Here is a 16,158-nt window from a genome sequence, read left to right on the forward strand (position 1 = left end):
CGCCCCCCTCCCCCTGAAGTTCCTCAGCAATCTGCCTCTGTCTCTGTGTGTGTGAGTGTGTGTGTGTGTGAGTGTGCGCCTCTCTCTCAAGTCAGCAGGAGATCCTCTGAGCCTCCTTTCTGGAAAAAAAAAAAAAAGAAAAGAAAAGAGTATTGATCTAATCAAAACCAGATCCACCCAACATCAAAGACAAAAAGTAAACAGGCTTTTCAACTCTTCAGTCAAAAAAAAAAAAAAAGGCAACGCAGCTATCTACAGTGTTAATCAAAAGTATCAGATATGCTTTTCTGAACTCCCAGCGCACTTTTAACTTCGGGGGGGGGGGGGCTGGAAAGGAAAAGAATTAACCCTTCACTTACACTGCATATCTAATCACAATTTACAAAACCCGTCTCCAGGGAAGACACCCCTCTTTACAAAACTACAGGTCACCTTCTCCCCTCTCAGTGATAGCATCAGACACACAAACTTGGCTCTGTTCTGCTGTCTGCAGGGTAAACCAGTTTTGCGCACACACAAATCCCCCCCCCCCCAATTTTGCCTCTTTTTTGTAGATAACTCAAGGCAGGGAACAAGACGTGCCTTTCTCGGCATCTGGTTTCCATTTTACCCCCCTCTCCTCTCACTCCTTAAAAATTTAGATTATGATCACCAGAAGCCCTTCTAGCACAATGCTGAATGCTGTTTTGGAACGGCACGTTCAGAAAGACTTTTTTTGGGGAAAAAAATCACTACAATGTTTCATTTTAAAAACAGTTCTGACTCATTTCAGAAGTTAACTAAAACCTTCCAAAAAAAAAAAACAACCAACCACACACCTCCCATGGATTTGGAGAAGTTAAGCATATGCACTTGTTAAAAGTTTGAAAGAGAGAAGAAAAAAAAAATCACCAACCCATTTGCCTCCAAAGGCTGACTCACTAGTGACTTTTTTTATTAGAACAAGTTTCCATCATTAGAAGGTAAATGTGAAATTAACTAAATCTGGCTATAGGTTTCACAAAAAAAAAGATCAATAAAAAGTAAACACTCACTACACGGTTGCAGAATGATTTTTAAAAGCTTCTCTACAGTTTTAATAAAACCTGCTTCCATCCAATAAAAAGCTGGTTTAATAAGCATGTGAAAGGCTCTCAAACTAATCAGAAAGCGTGAACTGAGTTCCTGGCTTTTTTCTTTGCTGCACAAACCCAAGCAGAAATTCACACACACATAAACAAGCAGTTCAATATGTCACCCCTATTATCATCAGTCTTGCAATATCGAGTCCCGTTTGCAGAAAAGGAGGAGGAAGAGAGAGAGAGCGAGAGCCTCCTCCTTGTCTATAATGTACCTGATTGCTGCAGGCATCCCGTGCCTGGGCTCTCATCTCCTCCAAGCTCAGCCCCCTGCTCCCCACCTTAAAGCAAAAATAAATACACCCAACCACCCCTCCTGCAACCAAAAAAAAGAAAAGAAAAGAAAAAAAGAGACCCTCCAAAAATAAAAACTAAAGCAGGGAAGAAACAAATCCAGGAGGCGCCAAGCCCACAAAGGACAATCCTGCCAAATAATAATAAAAAAAACCTGCTCCAGAAATGGCGACGGGCAGAGAAATGAGAGGTTGGAAAGAGATCTTAGAGAGAGAGAGAGTCCTAAGCTACTTGCTTCCTCCGAGTCCTGTGCAACAACTGACCCCTAACTAAGCGTGCAGCGCCTCTTTGGAGTTCACAGGGGGTGCGGAGGGGGTGTGGGAGGGGTATGGAGAAGGAGGGGGGGGGAAGAGGAGAGAGAGATCTCATTCTCACCACATCCACCTTTAACAAAAATGCATCCTACTATGTCTGCCTCCCTTTCCCCACCATGCCCATAAAATAAAAGCTTCGCCCCTCTGGCAGATAAAAAGGCACCGAGATCTCGATTTTTGCGACATCATTCAAAAACAAAATAAAACCCACTCCGGTGTCAGCCCAGCCCAGCCCGGCTTGCCCATAGCTAGCACATAAATAGCTTTCCTTAAAACTTCAAAGCCCCAGCGAAGAGCACATCAAAGCGCCCCGGAGAGGGAGCAGAGCGCGGGGGGGCCGCGCGAGGATCACACATACATTCTTTTGCAACTTACCATTGATCCCCGTAGTTCTCTCCGCGCCGCCGCCGCTCCGTTCCTCCTTAAAACAACCCCCCGCCCGCCCCCCTGCCCTTTCCCACCAAAAGTAGCCGCAATGTTGCGCCGCTTGCCCCCCCCCCACTCCCCCCTATATTTTCTTCTTCCTCCTCCTCCTCTCCGGCTTTGCAATAGCATCTGAGAGCATTGGCAGAAGCGGGCTGCACGGAATGTGTGAGTAAAAGCAAAAAGAGTTCAGTGCGATCCTCTCCTTCTACCAACCCCCCCCCCTTAAAAAAATACAAAAGATCTGATCCCTCCCTCCTTCTCCTGACCCCCCCCCCCCTTCTTTCAACTCAGGTCCTGTTTCAAGCAGTCATTCCATGCACCAAATGTCCTCCAGGCTATTCCAACAAACACTGAGCTGTGGGTTTAACTGTGCACATCAAAGTGAAGAACCGAGAGAACGGTCCTGCAAGGGAGATAAGCGCCTTTCTGCAACACCTCCCCCCTCCCCACCACCAAAAAAAAAAAACCCAACAACCCCACCTCACCCACCCCATACACGCCTCAGCTTCCTGTTGCACCATTGCGCCAGGGACTCCCGGGGCAGCCTGGCACACAGCCGGAGATCATTCTTTCCCAAAGGAGGATTTGATTTTTATTTTTTTTTTATTATGTTGCGCTTTTTTTTTTTTTTAAATGAAAGCTTTTAGACTTGGAATTATTTTTTTTTCCCCCCCATCTCTTGAGTTGTTACTAAGTTGCCAGGACCTTATCAAAGGGAAACAATCTCCAGCCAACTCCCCCAGGCTTTGGAACGTCAGAAGTAAGTGATCCTGCCGCCCCAATCGTGTTATCCCTGCAATGCTGCCGGAGCCTTAAAGGGACAGGCAACCCCCCTTCACCACGGCGGCTGCCGGCTTTAACCCGTTCCACGCTCCCTCAGCCTGTGCCTGCCCCCCCCCCCCCCCCCGCGCTGCGTCTCTGCTTTGCCACCAGTCAGACAGGTATCGGTTGTTCTTGAACTCTCGCCCCCTTGGACAATGTCAACCAACAGCTTATTGCATTTATTTTCCTGGTCACCTTTAGTTCGGGAGGAAACGAAATTTGAAATTTTTCTGCGGTATATATATGTGTGTGTGTGTATATATATAAACTTAAAAAAAAAACCAAAAAAAAAAAAAACCCTGTTTCTATTAAGAGAAAATGGGTCCCTTTTAATCATCCAAAATGCCTGTTTTCAGGCCGCATCCTAATTAAGCAATATCTGATTGTAATATAACTGGCACATAAACTGAACTCTGGCTTAAGCTGTGTTCACATCCCTCCCTCCGCATATGTGAAATATTAAACAGACACAGAATGGGTTTTTTTAACTTTATACAAAAGGCTTCAATTAGAGATTGGACCCCAAACCCGTATTCCTCATCCAGTCCCCCTTCTCTCCCCCAGGCTTAGCTGTTGCATGACACTTCATCAGGAGGTCTCAACACACTTTATAAAGGGAGGTCAAGTAAATCACCACCCTCATTTTGCAGATGGGGAAAGTAAAACGTACAGGGAGGTAAAGGGACTCACCTAAGGTCACCCAGCAGGCCAGGGACAGAGCTGGGATTAGAACTCAGGTCACCTGAGTCCCACATTATAGGCTACACTGACTCCTTTCCCCCCTTACTCAGATATGTTTATTTTGGGGGGAAGGGCAGAACCAGAACACCCCTGTCCTAAGTGGAAGGGCCAGCCCCATTTTCAATGTGAACTTTATTGTTGCAGCTTTTAATGTATTGAAAAAATTTTCCTGTCCCCATCTAGGTAACACAGAATGCATATTTTAGATTTTTTTTAAGGGAATGAACAAAAGCAGGCAAAACTTCCCTCTGCATGGCCAAAACAAGGCAACTGGTGGTTTTTCCTTGAGGGCATGAAGAAACTTTGTAATCAGATTTTCCTTGTTATTTTTTAGATTATGATTCAGCCCAGAGGCCCCAAACAGGTTCACTCACAGTGCTTTGTCCCAGTACACACAAAGGCAGAGTCCCTGCCCAAAGAGTATATGATGTAAAGTCCTCATCCTTCAAATATTTATGCATGTAAGTAACTTTACTCACGTGGGTAGGCTCAATAGGACTATTCATGTGCACTGAGTTGCATGCATTATTACATGTACTTATTTATTTACAGCAGTGCCCCAGCTCTTAAAAAGGACAGTCCAAGGAGCTCACAATCTAAGGAAAATATGTTATGGTCAGAACGTTCCTATATGCATCAAGGGCTGAATTTTGAAAAGTGCTCAGCCCCCATTTGTTCTCAGCGGAAAAGGCTGAACATCAGACCACTGGATTTAGATGCCAACATTTCTGAAAATGCACGTGTGCAGAGAAGTCAGTGTGTAGAATGGTGACTGCTGCAGGGCAGGGCTGGCACTGCAAGGCAATTAAAAACAGCACATGGGCTATGCTTTTCAAACACCAGCTTCTTTTTTGTGAATGTAATTTATGACAATCCCTTGGAAATGCAAAAGCTACATGCAACCTGTTATTAGCCTTTCAAACTAACTTTTAACTACAAGACTTGCATCTCTCTCTGCTCTGCATACATTCCCCCTCTCCTCCCCAAAGTATACATAGTGGAGGCAAGGCAAATAGCAATTATGTAGAATTTCCATCAGCCTGTCTCCAGTACCCGGAGTCTGGAGCAGTCTTTCTCGTTTGTTCACCATCAGTGAAGGCCACTGGCCAGATGTAAACAGTAACTGGTGCATTTTTGGTTAGGTTTGGGAGTAAGTGGGGGAAATACGATGGAAACAATGCTGCTAATACAGAAACGTACTTTGTCCCTGGAGGGTTCTTTCTTCAAAACGACCTTGGGCTGGATGCCCAGCTAGTGCATATCCACTGAAGACAATGGGGCCAGATCCCCACGGATGTTAGTTGGCATAGCTTCCTTGAAATCAATGGGGCCAGATCCTCAGCTGGTAGCTCCATTGAAGTCAAGAGCCACACCCCCAGCTGGTATAAACAGGGAGCCTCCTGGATGTGTGCCAATGTATACCTCCTGAGGATCTGGCCGCTTATTTCTGTAAAATCAAAGCTAACCAACGAAGCGTGTCATTGAAGTGCCACCACTAGGCTTTATGGGCCAGGGGAAAGATTTACATTTCATGCCCTGGTGGGAAAGTTGGTGGAACCCTTAAGTTGTCTCTAATGTTTGGGTTTAATTTACAGACCTGAAGTACCAAGTGCAAGGGGCAAGAAAACATTATAGGCAGGGGACTAGTCAGTGGTGCATATTTTGGGGGCTACAATCAACACGTGGCACTGGGGTATTTGGGGGGATAATCAGCCTGAGGAGCTCGGGCATTTTCTGTGCGGGGAATAATCAGTGAGTGGGGTGGAGGAATGGGGGTGCCATAAGCGCCAGACGGTGGGGGTGGGGGGGGGGAGGAATAATTGTTTTGTGGAGGGGGGGGCGTTTATTTCTGAGTGGGGAATGGATGATTACACACACACACCCCTCCCCTCCGTGCCCGTGCATGATACTTTGTCTTAGTGCCTCTCTGCAGGTCCGAGGGTGTCAAAGAAAAAACCCTGGGGAGGAGCGATCTCTCCCAGGGGGCATGAGGTTTGACAGCTCCAGTTCGATCAGGCAGCTGGTGTGTGTCCCTCGGACACTTCCCATTGGCCCCTCGCCCTCCCCCGGCTTCTCTGATTGGACAGTCAGCGGGGCGAGAGCCACATGCCGGCGATTGATACATTTGCAGTCGGGCGTGCGGGGGAGGCGCTGCCTTTCATGAATGAGTCTGCTCCTGGCAGGTGGGGGGAGGCAGGAAGAGGGTGGGTGCTGGGCGATCCCTTGCGATCGGCGGGGAAACGCAAAGGCCAGCCGCTATAAGCAAAGCGTAAGGTCTGGGTGGGTGGGACCTGGAGGGGCAGAAGTATATATGGGAATCCTGCTCTTCTCTGCAGCCCTGTTGCAGGAGGAGTCCCAGGGGAAGGTGTGTGTGTGTCCCTGGTTTTAAACATCAAAGAGGCACTGCCCCTTTCATCCGTTTAAAAAAAAAAAGAAGAAGAAGTAGTAAAGACTGGGAAGCAGTTTGAAATAGTGCACCTACCCCTATGCTCCCCTGTCAATTCTACAATCACACCTGTTTCTTTAAGGGCCTGAGAGAGGTGATATCTTTCATTGGACCAACGTCCATCGGTAAAGCTTCTGAGCTCCACCAAGCTCTGCTTCAGGTGTGGGAAGGGTAAGGAGTATCACAGCTAAATGCAAGGTGGAACAGATTGTTCCTTACGGGCCTGGTTTTCAGAAGTGCTGGGCACCTGACAGCTCCCACTGCCTTCAGCTGGACTTGAGGATGCTCATCGTCTGAAATCAGGCCCTGTGTTAAATATCCCGCACAAACAATGAAGAAACGGGCAAAGGGTCCAGGCCTGCAAGCACTTACATATATGAGTCGTCCTGTGGAAGACAGCTGCTCTACTCCGCTAAGTTACCTATGTGCTTATGAGTTCACAGCCCCAGGCCCTAACTGATTATACAGGGGAACCTGAGAAAATTATAACAAGCGTGGTCAAGCCGCAGAGCAAACTGGAGGGAAAAAAAACAAAAGAAATATATATTTTTTTCTCTAATCTCTTTCACTTAATATTAGATGATAGTTGTGACAATAGTAAGTTAAATTATGCTCATTAAAGTGAGAGTGTCCCTGTAAGAATCTTCCCAGACAAGGCCTGCATCTTTTCCTCTTCCCTTTTATACACTTTAAAAACACATTTTAGGTTTGCAATATCTGTAACTAATTGTATTGCTAAACAAGCTATTTCCCTTGACCTGTGGTTTTGAGACCTTTGCATGGCTTCCTCCCAGCCCTGACCACCACCTCTTGGAAGATTACAAATAAGTCAATGAAGAGCCTGTGTTCCAGTGGCCCTAGGCCTGAGCTATAGGTCCAAGGTACTAAGAGATTGGTGCCTCTTGAAGAGCGCATTTGTTGATTAGCTATCTGCTGGCTGAATCTTGAATAGCACAGGAATCGGGTATCTAACACAGTCACATATTAATATATGCATCTCCTGGGCATCATGGGAGGTTGTTGGTGTCATTTCAATTGAAAACAAAATAAAATTTAAGGGGATTTCCAGTTTTTCCACCCTGGAAGTTGGAGTTCTTCTATCCACAGGGGAGGTACAGCAAGCTTCTCTATGGCTGCCCCACTGTTGTGCTTCAACTCTGAGCTGGAGGAACTCTCTCTACAAGACATGTGGTATTATTATTATTATTATTTGTTGTGGTTAGTGCTGAGTCATGGATCAAGGCCCCATTGTGCCAGGCACTACAAGCATATAATAAAAAGATGGCCCCTTCCCTGAATCGTTTACAACTCTTATCTCATTGTCCATTCCAGTGGTGAGATTTTCGATGGGGACACCTGTTGATTAGGGATTAGACTGAGATCACCAAAGTCTTTTCACATAAGACACCAAACAACCATCAGAAGGTAATAAGTAGCTTCTAGATACCTATCTCCTGGACTGACTTTGAACCAGAAATTCGGACATAAAAAGCTCTCTCTCCTATTTACTAACTCTTGTGGTTAAATCATTCACAGGGGAAGAACTGGAGCTCTAAGGTCGTACATGGGTAACATCCATTTAATTATCCAGACTATATACTCTAGTCTGATTGGCTGAAACAGCATCACGTGCTGTACTAGAATTCTGTTCTAGTGGGTTCGAAGCATTACAAACATGTGTGAGACAAGACACACACCCCCTTTCAAAGAATTCTCCAGGCATCATTTTCACAGTTTAGCTTCTCAAAAATGCAATTTTTGTAAAAGTGTATTTTAAACAAATAGTGGCCATTTTGGCAGACAGCCCTCATGTAATAACGCTGCCCTTGCCCTGGAAATGATACCTGGAGGGTGACACAGCACAGGGGCCAATATACAGTAACACAGACTTGGGTTTTGTTTTTTTTTAATATCACTTAGCGCTACTTGACCATCATTGTCCTCCAAAACAGTCACCGTGGGCCACATTTGCAAAGAGACAAGCACACTTTTATGCATGCCCAGTTAGGGACTCAGTTCCCCTCCAACCTCAAGCTGGAATTGGGCTAGATGGGCCAGGTAACTTGGGAAACTCTGAAAGGTTTTACAAACATCTTAGTTCCCACATCCCTCTCCCCCTAAAACCTGGACAGTTGGACTCATCATAAAGAAGGTAGCTTGGTGTTAAGGACAAGCCAGAATATTGGAACCTGGGAACAATCCTGCATGAGTCATGCATGATTTGCCACTGTTGGGTAATGTGAACATCCCCAAGTCATGTCGATGAAAACTTTGTAACCTTATAATAAAATATTCTCTCATTATCATCTGTGATGTGTAAACATGCTGGGTACATATACTGCTAGCGTATACTTAGAACTAGACTGATTAAATAAATAGGCAATGATGGGTACAAGTAGAAAACTTCGAGAGTTTCCTTCATCTTTACCAGTATCTGGCATTGTGGAAATCCTTGTTTATAGCCTACAGGAAAGCTTCAATGTTCAGGTAGCTACTACAGCTACCAAGGAAACTGGATATCTTTGATTTTTCCTGTGATTCACCAACCTACAGTTGAATCTGAATTCCCACACTGAACAGATAGCAAAATTAACAATTTATATTCACTTCATAGCACCTTACGTCCTGCATTTTATATAACGCCACAGTGAAAGTGTCATAAAGTGACAAAAAGGGCTGTTTAAGCAGTGGCAGCCAAACATGCTAACCCCCTCTGACATTATGGACATGGCATTTACATCTAGGGCAAAGAGCTTGAAATCAGCTTATGGGAAAAAAGGGAATTTTTCCAGGAAGCCTCCTTGGAGCAGAGGGGAAAAAATTTTGTAGGGAAAAATATTGTACTTTTTTAGGAACTCAAGTAGTTGATCAAATCAGGTTTCTTCATCTCTGCTTTCAGTGGTTCTGTGTAATGCTAGCAATGAGGCCAAACAACAGTCAGAGGGCCCATTATAACACAAAAATGTTCTAAACCATTGTGTAAACTTTCCCTAGTTAACTTTCAGACATTTGCTCCATCAATGTCTTCTCTGCCCACAAGGCAGTTGCTTCGTTGGCGTCTCACTCTGAAAGAGATGTCTCCAGGTAGTTGCCTTCCCGCATAAAAGTAGGTCAAATGCCACTAATGCTGAATCTCAAAAGACTACACCAGTGCAGTTCTGGTCAGCTCTCCTAACCATAGTTATTTATGGGTATAATCAAACTAAGAGATCTAAATTTGGTCATTTTAAAAAACTGTTTTCACCTTGGAATATCCCTGTCTGTGATGACATATTTGATCAAGCTGCTTCTGGCCTCCTAGAATTTCTAATGCCTTGTTGCATTTCTCAGCTCAAACCTAGCTGAAGCTGTGCACCTGCTCAAGGACAACTTGATTAGTTGTGACACCTCCCAGTATCGTTGGGAGGAGCAGTTTTGTGGATGTTTCGCAAGATGCTAAATTAGACCCTAGCTCTGATTTTCACAAAAGCAATAGAGGACAAATTATTAGCCAGACCTTCATCTGGTTTAAATTGTGTCATTCCGTGATTTACACCGGCTGAGGATCTGGCTCATTTTTGTTTAGAAGAAAACACATAACCAGCATCCTAAGCAATTGCCTTTTATGGCCAGCATTCGTTTTAAGTGTTCTGCACCTTGTGCTTCCTGGAAAGAACAATGATGTGAAGAGCACCACTGCACAATCACATCTTAAGGCTTTGAGAAATAATAATACCTAGGTCTTATATAGCACTTTTCATCCATAGAGCTCAAACTGCTTCGCAAAGGAAGTCAGTGTGAGAGATATGGCAGCTTCCTGCAATATCTTGGACAACTCTTACTGAATTCAGTTCAACCTTATTGAATTAAGTTTACATACCATTGTGGGCCAGTGATTGTACATAATTCCCTGGAGGATGGAAACCACAGCTTCTCCAGGAATTAAGAACAGTGGAGGGGTGATTAGGCAAATTCACTCAGGTTGTAACACCTCTACAAAGGTACCATCTCCTAGGGAAGCTTGCCTAGACTAGTTCAAACTGGATTCTCCAGAGGCCAACAGACAAAGGGCTTTTGGATAAATAGCCTGAGTTTAAATCATCTCAGGGCTTGCTTTCTGATCCAGTAAACGAAGGAGACCTTCTGTTCAAAAGGGGCCCCAATCATTCTGGGAAAGACTTGGAAAAACTTGATCTATTCATGTGGATGCTTGTTCTGATCTAACAGAAAATGAGTCAAAGGGGGCTGGCAGTTCATAAAAGATGTAATCCTGGAGGCTCAACATGAGACTATTCCAAGGCAGAGGCACAGGAGGCCAATGTGGCTGCCCAAAGGAGCATATTTGAGCTATCTAAAAACCAAAAGGGATACATACAGGGCATAGAAGTAGGGGCATGTCACCAAGGACATAATATACCGGGACTTCAGCAAGGCTTTTGACACAGTCCCACAGGACATTCTGATAAGTTAGCTGGAGAAACGCGGGCTTGGCAGAACTACTATTAAGTGGACACATAATTGGTTAAACAACCGCAAACAAAGAGTAACCATTAATGGAATGATGTCAGATTGGAGGGAGGTCTCAAGTGGGGCTCCACAGGGATCTGTTCGGGGTCCGGTGTTGCGTAACATCTTTATTAATGACCTGGATGGAGGACTAGAGATCAACTTTGCAGAGGTCACAAAGCTAGGGGGCTTACCAACACTTTGGTGGCTAGAGCTAAAATTCAGATTCTGATAAATGGGAGAACTGGGATATACATGATAAAATTAAATTAAACGAAGACAAATGGAAGGCGCTGCACTTCAGGAAGACAAACCAAATGCAGAATGGGGGATAACTGACTTGGCAGCACCACTGCAAGGATCTGGGAGTTGTGGTGGATCCCAACCTCAACATGAGTCAGCTATATGATGCTTTTGCAAAAAAAAGCAAATACAATTTTAGGTTGCATTAACAGAGGCATAGCATGCTCTACTTGGTGCTGGTTAGGCCTCAGCTGGAGTACTGGGTCCAATTTTGGTCACCAATGTTTAGAAAGGAGGTAGAGAAACTGGAAAGGATCCAGAGGCGAGTGACAAAGATGATCAAAGGGATGGAATGCAAGCCATATGAGCAAAGGCTGGAGGAACTGGGTATGTTTAGTTTGAAAAAGATGAGATTAAGGGACAACATGATAGCGGTTTTCAAATACTTGAAAGGCTGCTATAAAAAGATGGAGAAAAGTTGTTCTCTCTTGCCACAGGGGGCGGGAGGGACAAGAGGCACTGGGTTCAAACTACAGCATAGCAGATTTAGATTATATCTCAGGAAACACTTCCTAACTGTAAGAACAGTAGAGCAATGGAACAGACTGCCTTGGGAAGTCGTGGCAGCTTCTTCACTGGAGGTTTTCAAAAGGAGGCTGTATAGCCATCTGTCTTCAATGGTTTAGACACGTCAAATCCTGCATCTTTGCAGTGGGTTAGACTAGATGATCCTCGTGGTCCCTTCTAATCCTCTGAGTCTAACAGCTGTTATGAACTTGTGACCACAGAAGGACTGACCACTGTCCAGGCCCTTATTGGAGTTGGGCTGATCTCTGTTAAGCTACGTAGCATGTGTGCAGGTTTTTTCTTTGTTTTAGTATGTTTTCTCTGTAATGCTTTCACCCTAAGAATAAATGTGCTTGCTTAGGAAAAGCTGCATGATAATTTACATCTAATGGATAATTATGCCATTTATAGCCTCTGAGGAGAAGGCAGAGCAGGCCTGACTGTGTAGTCAGACTTGCAGGGGAACTCACGGTGTGGGGGGGCGGGGTGCTGCACAGCCTGGAAGAATCCATCAGGAGTAAGAGAGATGCATGTCTCCATCCAAAAGAGGTGACGGCTGAGGAACAGGAAGCCTTCAAGCATGTGCCCTTGCTGGATAGAGGGGGAATATTGGAGCAGTTGCCCTATGCACTGTTGCAAAAAAAGCAAACATCATTCTGGGATGTATTAACAGAAGCATTGTAAGCAATACACGAGAAGTAATTCTTCTGCTCTACTCCATGCTGATTAGGCCTCAACTGGAGTATCGTGTCTAGTTCTGGAAGCCACATTTCAGGAAAGATGTGGACAAATTGGAGAAAGTCCAGAAAAGAGCAACAAAAATTATTAAAGGTCTAGAAAACATGACCTATGTAGGAAGATTGGAAAAACTGTGTTTGTTTAGTTTGGAGAAGAGAAGACTGAGGGGGACATAACAGTTTTCAAGTACATACAAGGAGGAGGGAGAAGAATTGTTCTTCTTAATCTCTGAGGATAGGACAAGGAGCAATGGCTTTAAATTGCAGCAAGGGAGGTTTAGGTTGGACATTAGGAAAAACTTCCTGTCAGGGTGGTTAAACACTAGAATAAATTGCCTAGGGAGGTTGTGGAGTCTCCATCATTGGAGATTTTTAAGAGCAGGTTAGACAAACACCTATCAGGGATGGTCTACTCTAGATAATACTTAGTCCTGCCACGAGTACAGGGGACTGGACTAGATGACCTCTCAAGTTTCCTTCCAGTCCTATGATTCTATGAACTGTGACAGTGAGTATCATTATCCCCATTTACAGATGGGGAAACTGGGCCACAGGGAGGGTAAGTCACTTGCCCAAGGTCATCCAGCAAAACAATGGTAGTCAAGACTTGAACCAAGGTCTCCTGCATCATAGTCAAGTGGCCATCCACTAGACTACTTCTTCCACTTTAACAGGGTTTTTAAGCCTAGTTCTACTCACGATATTTTATTAAATTTATATTTTATTGATTCCCCCCCACTAAAAATAAGGAGAGAACAAACAAAAAAGACTAAAAGAACAAAAATGGAAAGGGAGGGAAAGGAAATGAAGTAAGTGGGGCAAGAGAGTGGGAAGGACAGTGATATCTTGGTTTCCATCCACTAGGAATTAACCAAAGATTTCTAAACAGTTGTACCAAATGTTTTCAAATTTGCCTGAGGTCCCTTTTCTCTGAAACATTACCTGCTCTTTAGCTGCCAAGTCAGCCAGCTTACTCTACCAAGCTTCTATCCATGGAGGCAGTCTGCTCTTCCAACTAAGCTATATAAGTCATTTAGTTACAAGCCCTGCTCTAGAGAAGTAACTCCATTATCAAAAACAAAGAATGATCGAAGTGAGTGTGTGAAACCAAGCAATGAAACTTGTCCCTACTTGGTATATTTTGTGGGTGTATACAACATAGATAGCTATTATTTCACCATGGAATTTGGTGCTATGTATTTTCTACTAATGAAAAATATTGAAAAGTTGGAGTATATCTATAGCAGCTGTTTTTCTTCCCCTGAAAATGCCTTCTGTTATCCCTGTTGAAGAAGGTGTGATGGGGAGTTCACTCTACATCAGCCTCTGAAGGGGTTAAGATGGCTAGGTGCACTGGGAAGACAGCCAGACCTAACTGAACAAGAAGCACAGAGGAGTAGGAGTAGGCTAGATTATAAATCCAGGAAGTTTGCTGCAGAAAGAGTCTGCAGTTGCTCTCTGGGCATTGTAGGGAGAGGGAGTATAAGCCCTCTGCACCGCAGAGGAGCTGTGGGGAAAGAAAGCCTGAGAGGACCAGGTAGGAAGAAGCCCAGGGAAATAGCAGCCCAGGGTAGGACTATGCAAACCTTGGCTGCTTGTTGGGCTGGAAGGGAACCCAGTGTAGAGGGTTGGCCTGGGTTTCCCTGTGAGGTAGGGAAAGTGGCAAAGGAGTGTTGGAGACCCCAACTGGACAGCTGAACTGGAAAGACTTTGTTACCCTCGAAGGGAACGACTATATAGTGATGTGGCCGGAGGGCTGAGTTGTGAAGAGAGCGAGAGAAGGGTCACAGCTTGAATAACTGACAGAAGAGGGCACCAGACTGGTTGAGAGCTGATCCTTAGATCAGCCCTAAGGAGGTACCACCTGCAGGACATGAATCAATTCACAGAAGGGCATAGGCTGTGGACAATATAGCTGCACTGTTTGTTGTAAAGTTCATCTTGTTAAGAGAGAAGTAGTTTGGCCTTCCAAGTTCTGCAGTAAACTCAGCACTCCAGCCCTTCATCAAAACACATGAGAGACATAAAGTGCCTGGCAAGTCCATCAATCACCAGGTCATTTTATTCTCTATTTAATTAAGTCAAAATCTCTGGAATCAGTTTATGTGTTGTAAATAACCAGTGCCTGGGTTAGACAGGCAGCCACCTGGGGCTGCAGACTCAGAAAGAGCAGCAAAATGAAAGCATCTCCCACCCCACCAAAAAGCCACCAGCACAGGTGCTGGCTTATGGAGTCCTTGCTCTGTCCCCTGTGTGACTCCCCCTTGACCTTTCTCTCCATGATGCCTCCTCTAACCACCTGAAATACTGAGACAGGGCACAGATGCCTCTGCTGAGCCCCAGGGCTAATAGCATGCCACCTGCTTCCATGGTGTAACATTGAGCATGTTTGCTACCACAGTACATATTGGAAAATTTTAAGCGCACTCTCCTGCCTCTTACTAGCTGGTATGCACAATTACATCCAGCAGCAGGGGGCACAACAGGGAAACTAAGCCTCAGCAGAGGCAAATGCCCCCCAGTTGGGTCATTTCATTGTGCATGTATCTGGAAAGAGTGTGCGACAGAGGGGCATGTGGGAAGGAGAGATGCTCTTCACGAGAGCTGTTTGCATGGCTGCGAGGAGTGTCTACCCTGTTAGGTCAAGGAGAAATGCAGTTGCCTGCCTAGTGAGCTAAAGTCTCTGTTTAGGATGAGAAGTTTTGAGGCTGGAAGGGGAAAGATGAGTGTGCTCCTAGCTGCTGACTGTCTCAGATCCTGTCCATCCTCAGCTCTCTAAACCCTTGTCACCTCGCCTCCAGTGGTGACAAGTATCCTGGCTTTCCTAGGTCCCATAAGGCAGGTCAAAACGCTCCTGCACAATCCCATTTGTGCCAAGCTTCTCTGTACCTTGTTGTCCCCACCTGACAGAGAGAGAGAGAATGTGTGGGTGTGTGAAAAGGGTAGAACTATTTACTCTTCCCACTTTTGTGAAGAGTATCGGGATCTCTGGATGAAAAAGTGCAGGGTGTGAACCATTATTAAAGAATGGTACATTTCTGCATGAGACTAAAGGAAAAAGAGCAGCCCAGGGAAGAAAAATGACAGTAAAATCTAAACCGAAAAGCTGTGTTATTCACACATGATGTCATATGCACTGTCATATGCTATGCAAGCTTCAGTATTCTGACTGGTGGTCATGTTGATAAAAAGATCAAAGGCCTGCAAGTAGTTCAACAGAAGTGTTGGGAACAGACTTGATCAAAATAAGAGGAAGGCCATGTATATAGAAGACATGAGGTTTGCATCGCACATGTGAGCTAATACCTTTGAAGTTATTCCTTCCTTCCTTCCTTCCTTTTTTTTGGGGGGGGGGTTAGTTTCACATCATTAGTTTAATAAGTGCAAACCTGATTATCTGTATGTATACTCTCTCTTTCTCTCTCTCTCTCTAAAGCAGTCAGTTTACAAGTGAAGAGCATTATACATGCAGATAGACATTTACAGCAGAGGAAAAAGGATTATGAAAGAGACTCAAATATAAGAGAAGGAAACACACAACTAGATTTATGGGATTTGAAGTTTGTTTCATAAGCGAACATACCTTTGTTACTGAGTCCTACCAGATAGGTCTGATACATTTTTCTCTTACTATAATCCTTTTAACACTTCCAGCCCCCAACACAGAGACATTTTCCTTGACGTTTTGTTGAAAACATTCCCTGCTATCTGCTCACTCTTGGCCGCATTTTTAGACTTAAAAGGGGCACCGTATCATCATTAAACATTCTATAGCAGCTGATAAAGCACACAAGCCCTTTGCTATCTATTAACATTTTTGAACTGTTTCCTTCACCTGTGTGGAATATTGATTGGAAATGAGGTTTGGGGACAGAATGGGGAACGAAGACATTTGTGACCAAGTTTCCATGATTCATTCATTCATTCATGTACTCCTCCCCCGACACAGACTAGCTATTTAATAC

General features: G+C 44.6%; 1 protein-coding gene across 1 annotated transcript in view; it reads right to left on the reverse strand.

The window, feature by feature from the left end:
- Window positions 1-31: 31 nt before the first annotated feature.
- The window catches only part of CEP112 (centrosomal protein 112), a 357,759-nt gene continuing 341,632 nt past the window's right edge, over window positions 32-16,158 (reverse strand). Inside the window, exon 28 of the transcript XR_014714068.1 lies at window positions 32-119. The gene's annotated coding sequence lies outside the window, so the exon portion shown is untranslated. The remainder of the gene's footprint in view (window positions 120-16,158) is intronic.

This window comes from Lepidochelys olivacea (assembly GCF_965140295.1).
Source record: "Lepidochelys olivacea isolate rLepOli2 genome assembly, chromosome: 14".
NCBI lineage: Eukaryota > Metazoa > Chordata > Testudines > Cheloniidae > Lepidochelys > Lepidochelys olivacea.